Source organism: Marmota monax, unplaced genomic scaffold, assembly GCF_021218885.2.
Source record: "Marmota monax isolate L192 unplaced genomic scaffold, Marmota_monax_Labrador192_F-V1.1 WCK01_AAM20220418_F8-fsc00015, whole genome shotgun sequence".
NCBI classification, from domain to species: domain Eukaryota; kingdom Metazoa; phylum Chordata; class Mammalia; order Rodentia; family Sciuridae; genus Marmota; species Marmota monax.
The window spans coordinates 23,397,899-23,403,017 of record NW_026692194.1 but is presented as its reverse complement, the minus strand read 5'-3'; the positions used below and the strand labels follow the sequence as shown (position 1 = coordinate 23,403,017).

At 47.3% G+C, this 5,119-nt stretch overlaps 1 pseudogene; it reads right to left on the bottom strand.

Annotated features, from left to right (window-relative positions):
- Positions 1-2,212: 2,212 nt before the first annotated feature.
- Positions 2,213-4,762, bottom strand: LOC124077790 (transcription factor Dp-2-like; annotated as a pseudogene).
- Positions 4,763-5,119: the final 357 nt, after the last annotated feature.

Below are 5,119 nucleotides of genomic sequence, written 5' to 3'. Positions count from 1 at the left end.
AGCTCCCTCTCCGTTTTTCCTTTTCTCTCTCTCTAGCTTCCACATATGAGACAAAACACATGACCCTTGACTCGGTGAGTCTGGTTTATTTCACTTAACAATGCTCTCAAGTTCCATTCACGTTCCTGAAAATGACATACTTTTGTTCTTTTAAAGAGTCTTTGGAAGTGGAAAGAGAAGCAGGAAGCAGAAATGGGGTGGAGGGAAAAGAGTCTGTGAGGGAAATGGAGAAGAATTCGTTCCTACGGAGGGGGGACTGAGGGAGGCCACGGGAGGAAAGTTGGGAACAACAGCAGAGGCCGTAGAGCCTCGTCACCCCCTTGGGCGAGGCCAGCTCTACATGCTCGCCTCATGTGGGTGTGAGTGGCACCTTGGGTGGGGGTGACGGAGGGGTGGGTGGCTTCCAGACTGTGAACATGGGCCAGGGGTGCCATCAGTCCACTGGAACAATTCAGTAGAATTCAGGGTGTAAGCATTGGGACTTGGGCCAGGTCTTCTAGAGTCTCAGAGGATAGGGGCCCCTGCCTCTGAATTTCTGCTTACTTTCTGAGGTCTTTGGACAATTTCTTCCTCATTACTTCCTTCTCCAGGGTGAGTGGGGTAAGTGGTTGAGTGGCCAGGAGACAGGGTGCTGTACCCGGTCTTGGATGGGCCTGTGCTACTCAGAAGCGGTCACTGCTGCCCTCCTGGAACTGGGTCTGCTGGGCCCAGTCTGTGCCCTCAGCTCACAGCCCTGCTTGGTCTGTACCAGGAACATGTGCATGAAGAAGCATCGAGAATTCCTGTGCTCCGTCCTCATCTCCCTCTTAGCTTGTCATTCCTGGTTCTATCTTCCATCCTTGGAAGAGGGTAAGATCTCTCTTTGGAGAGAGTCCACCTGGGTACAGTAGCACATGCCTGTAATCCTAGCTACTTGAGAGGCTGAGGCAGGAGGATGGCAAGATCAAGACCAATATGGGCAGCTTAGTGAGACCCTCTTCAAAATATAAAGGTAAAAAGGGCTGGGGAATGCAGCTCAATGATAGAGTGTCCCCGGGTTCAATCTTCAGTACCACCAAAACCAAAACCCCAAATAAAAACAAAGAAAAAACCCCCACAAAACGAAACAAAACAACCCTCAAAGTATTTGGAGAGGGTCCAGTTTTGAAGTCCTCTGCATGAAGCATACCATTCTGCTGTGCCCTTTGATGACTGAAGGTCAGGACAGCATCACCTTGTGTCGGTGGTGGAGAATGGTGGGGCCTGACTCCTGTTCCTCTGGCTGGGGTCTGCGGCTACATTCACCCAAGTCATGAACCCCACCCTTTACTCTCAGGCTCCACCCCTCTCCTGTATTAGGGGGAATCCTTCCAGGCTTGCATGTGGTGGGGGAGAACCTTCCTTCTCCCTGTACTCCACAACTGCCCTGCCTCTTCAGATGTGGTCAGGGGGCCTTATCTCCTATAGGATGCAAGTTTAGACGTGTGGTTGATATCTGGATTGCAAACTTCCCATCTTTTCTTTATTCTGCTTCCCCACCCACCCCTCAATTGCTAAATCTTACTGCCAGGCTGGCTTGAGCTTCACCCACCTCCCTTGGGGCCAAAGCAGTGTGGGTTGGGGGTGGGCGGGGAAGGGACAGAGCCGACTTCAACGGTGTGCCTCCTGGAAACCACATCAAATGGTGCAGCTAGGAATTAATAAATAAATTTGGGAGACAAGTCAGTTACCCTTCCCCTGTGCCCCTGTCCCCAGGGGCAAACAGCAGCATGTGGTTCCCAGCCTCAGCACGCCTTCCTGGGGGCAGGCCCAGCACTGCAGCTGGCTTCTGTCAGATTAAGCAGGCAAGATGCAACAGGCCTCTGTCCTCTGGGGAAATGGCTCCCTTCCTGGGAGGTGGCGAGGACATTCCGAGGTTGCTCTGTTCCTGCCTTCTCCCTGTACCCCTCCCAGTCTTACTGGATTCAGGGTATCCCAGTTACTGCCACTCCCCACTCCTGATGGCCTGACATTGTGCATCTGAGCAGGGACGGTGCTAAGCCTTTGGAACATGCCTGTTAAATGCATGTACCATAGTGACCTCCCTTAGGATGGGTACAGATGATGATTATTTAAAAACATCAGACTACTTTTTGGAAAACGCTTCTTCGTTCAGCAAATACTTAACAATGCCCAATTTGGGACAGAGGTTTTGCCGGGTTTTAGAGTTACGGAGACAAGACACAGCCCTGTGCTAGAAGAGATCACGGTTCTGTGGGGGAAGTCAGGCACTATGATTACAATATGAGGCACTTCAGGGGAAAAGAGGGGCACTGAGCTCAGCCTAGAGGGCTCTGCAGAGGGCTTCCCAAGCAGTTGATGCCTGGTCTGCATTCTGAGGGACAAGTTATTACGGGGCGGGGTAGGGTAGAAGGGAGAGGCAGGACGTGCTGTTTCAAAAGGAGGGGACAGTTGCAAAGTTGCAGCAGCAGGGAGTGAGGTGAAGAGGGAGGGCAGGGAAGATTTGCACTAGCTGGGTCCAGGCTGTGAAGGGAGCAGAGGCCTGCTGAGTATGGGAGCTCCGTGCACAGCTAACAGGGTTGCATCCAAGAGGGGTGTGGGTGGCCTGGGGTGGTGGCTGCAGACTTCTTTCTTCCCTTAAGTGTTTTAAAAGGGATTGTGGATTCTTTTCAGTTTTCTATGTATTGGGGGTGGATGTTTTTAATTTTTTCCTATCTAGAAACAACAACACTGTTCCATAGAATCCAGAAGACTAGGGCAGCAGTCTTCCAAATCTCAAAGCAGCATTAGGGGAAAATGAGTCCTTAGACATTTGCTGCCACTGAATTTTCTGTGCTTGCATTATGTTGGCATATCTTTTAACCAAAGATTCTCAAGTTTTAGTGTGCATAAAGATCACTTAGGATGTTTATTAAAAATGTGCATGTTTGAGGTCTGCCCTATAGATTATGATTCTGTAGGGTCCAGTAAAGCTCATTTTCTAAACAAACCTCCTAGATCAGATGTGGTCAGAGAACACGCTTGGAAAAACATTCCTGCAGTCTGATTATTTCCTCTAGGGGAATTTGCTTGCAATTCAGAGGTCAGTCACAAGATGGCAGTAGTGCTTTGTGATGATTTAATTAAAGCGTCCTCTGGGGTTAGTTGCTCCAGAGACAGTTCTTTTATTGCAAGAATGTGTAGAGATGACTATCTTAGGTAATGTCTAAAATAGTATGGTTATGAAATCTTAAATTTCAAAGCTCAACTTTAAATTTAACTTTCAAATATTAGATGCTGACCGTTTCAATGTGATGACCACTAGCCACATGGAGCTTTCAACACCCAAAATGTGGGTAATCAGAATTGAGATGTACTGAAGGTGCATTGGATTTTAATGATAATGAATATGATATGATGATGATGATGAGTTTCCTCCTGCCTTTATTCTGGGGTGGAGAATCCTCCTCGTCATCTTCCCTGTGTTCATCATCATGAACAAGGTGTCAGGGAGGAGGAGGTCTCACTTCTGACTCAGAGCAGGGAGAGGCCATACTGTCAGATTGTGGCTGGGACAAGGAACTGCCCAGCCACTAAGGCCACTTCAGCATCCAAGCTTAACTGTTGGTCTACACTTTTTCTTGGGGTAAGATGGCACTGGTGGTCTGGTATAAATTTGAAACTGGGGAGAGTTCAAAAGTAGTTTCTGATTTAACCAAGAAGATGCTGTGAAGAGGTCTGTGGGATAAATTTCAAAAGCACTTAGTCTCAGTGATTTAGCAAGTTTCAGATCCCACAGAGAGCATTTGCCTCACACTAGTCCAAAGGAGATTCCATCCACTGTGTGACTGTGGATTTCAAGGGTGTTGTCAAAATTAAAAAGAGCTGGGGGCGATGAAACAGGCCTGTAATCCTAGCGGCTTGGGAGGCTGAGGCAGGAGGATCGTGAGTTCAAAGCCAGCCTCAGCAATTTAGCAAGGCACTAAGCCACTCAGTGTGACCCTGTCTCTAAATAAAATGCAAAATAGGGCTGGGGATGTGGCTCAGTGGTCGAGTGCCCCTGAGTTCAATCCCTGGTACCCGCTCCCTCTGCCCCCCAAATTAAAAAGATATTCAGACTTGTCACCAGAGATGCCACGATGCCACAATCTATGACTACTTTTCTGCTTGTATGGATGATTATAAATGGCAGCAGTGGAGTTCAGAGCTGGAGGGGCCTTGTTCTGCTGTTTGTGTGGCTGATTTCTCTGAACCCATGTGCTGTAGGAGACCTTCCTGCAGCTGTGTCTGTTTCTACTTTATTTATTCTACCCACCTCTGCTTCTCTGGCACCAGGTTTTGACATTTCTAAGTAGAATTGGTAGGCAGGCCAACTCATTTGGTTTCTTTCTTTCTTTTCTTTTTTTTATGTTCCTTGTCATTAGTACATTTAAGGCATCAGAAACTCTTTGCCTAATGTTCTTCAATCATTAAGCTGAGTCAGTGACCAAATAGTTGTTTGAGTTGGTGACCTGCGACACCAGCTCATTAGCTACTGTTAGGTGTTGTGCTTGTCCACTGAACTTTCTCACACACTTTTGTTGAAAAACAGCTCAAGCTTTTTCTATTTTTATCTCCCTTTTTTTTGCTTCACTTACTTCCTGACAAATCAAGTCCATAAATTCTTTGGCCCATTTTCTACCCCCATGGTCCTGGCCAGTAGCTTCTGCTGTGTATCCACATAACCATGGCTGGGGTGGGGGTCTCTGGACTCCCAAAGTGCGCTTCCTGAGCTGTTGAATCTCCACATTGTACTTAGAGTCATTTGGGGTCTAATGTTCATGTTTATTGGTCCTAGGGGTTTTTCGGTAAAATCTTTCTAGGTGAGTTGGTGCTGGAAATTGGAAATACAATGAATAAAATTTTACCTGGTTTAAGGAAGCATGCCTCTCACTAAGAACTTAGGCTGAAAAAAAAATATTCCCCCCTCTTTATTTTTGGGAGGTGGGGTGGTTAGGGTCTCACTCGGGACCTTGTACATGCTTGGCAGGTATTCTATTACTGAGCTACATCTCTAGTCCTAAAATCTCTTAATATTTTTTATCATGAATCAGAAGGCATAGCTTAATGATAGAGCATTTTCCTAGCAAGTGCAAGGCACTGGGTTTGAAAACCAGAACCA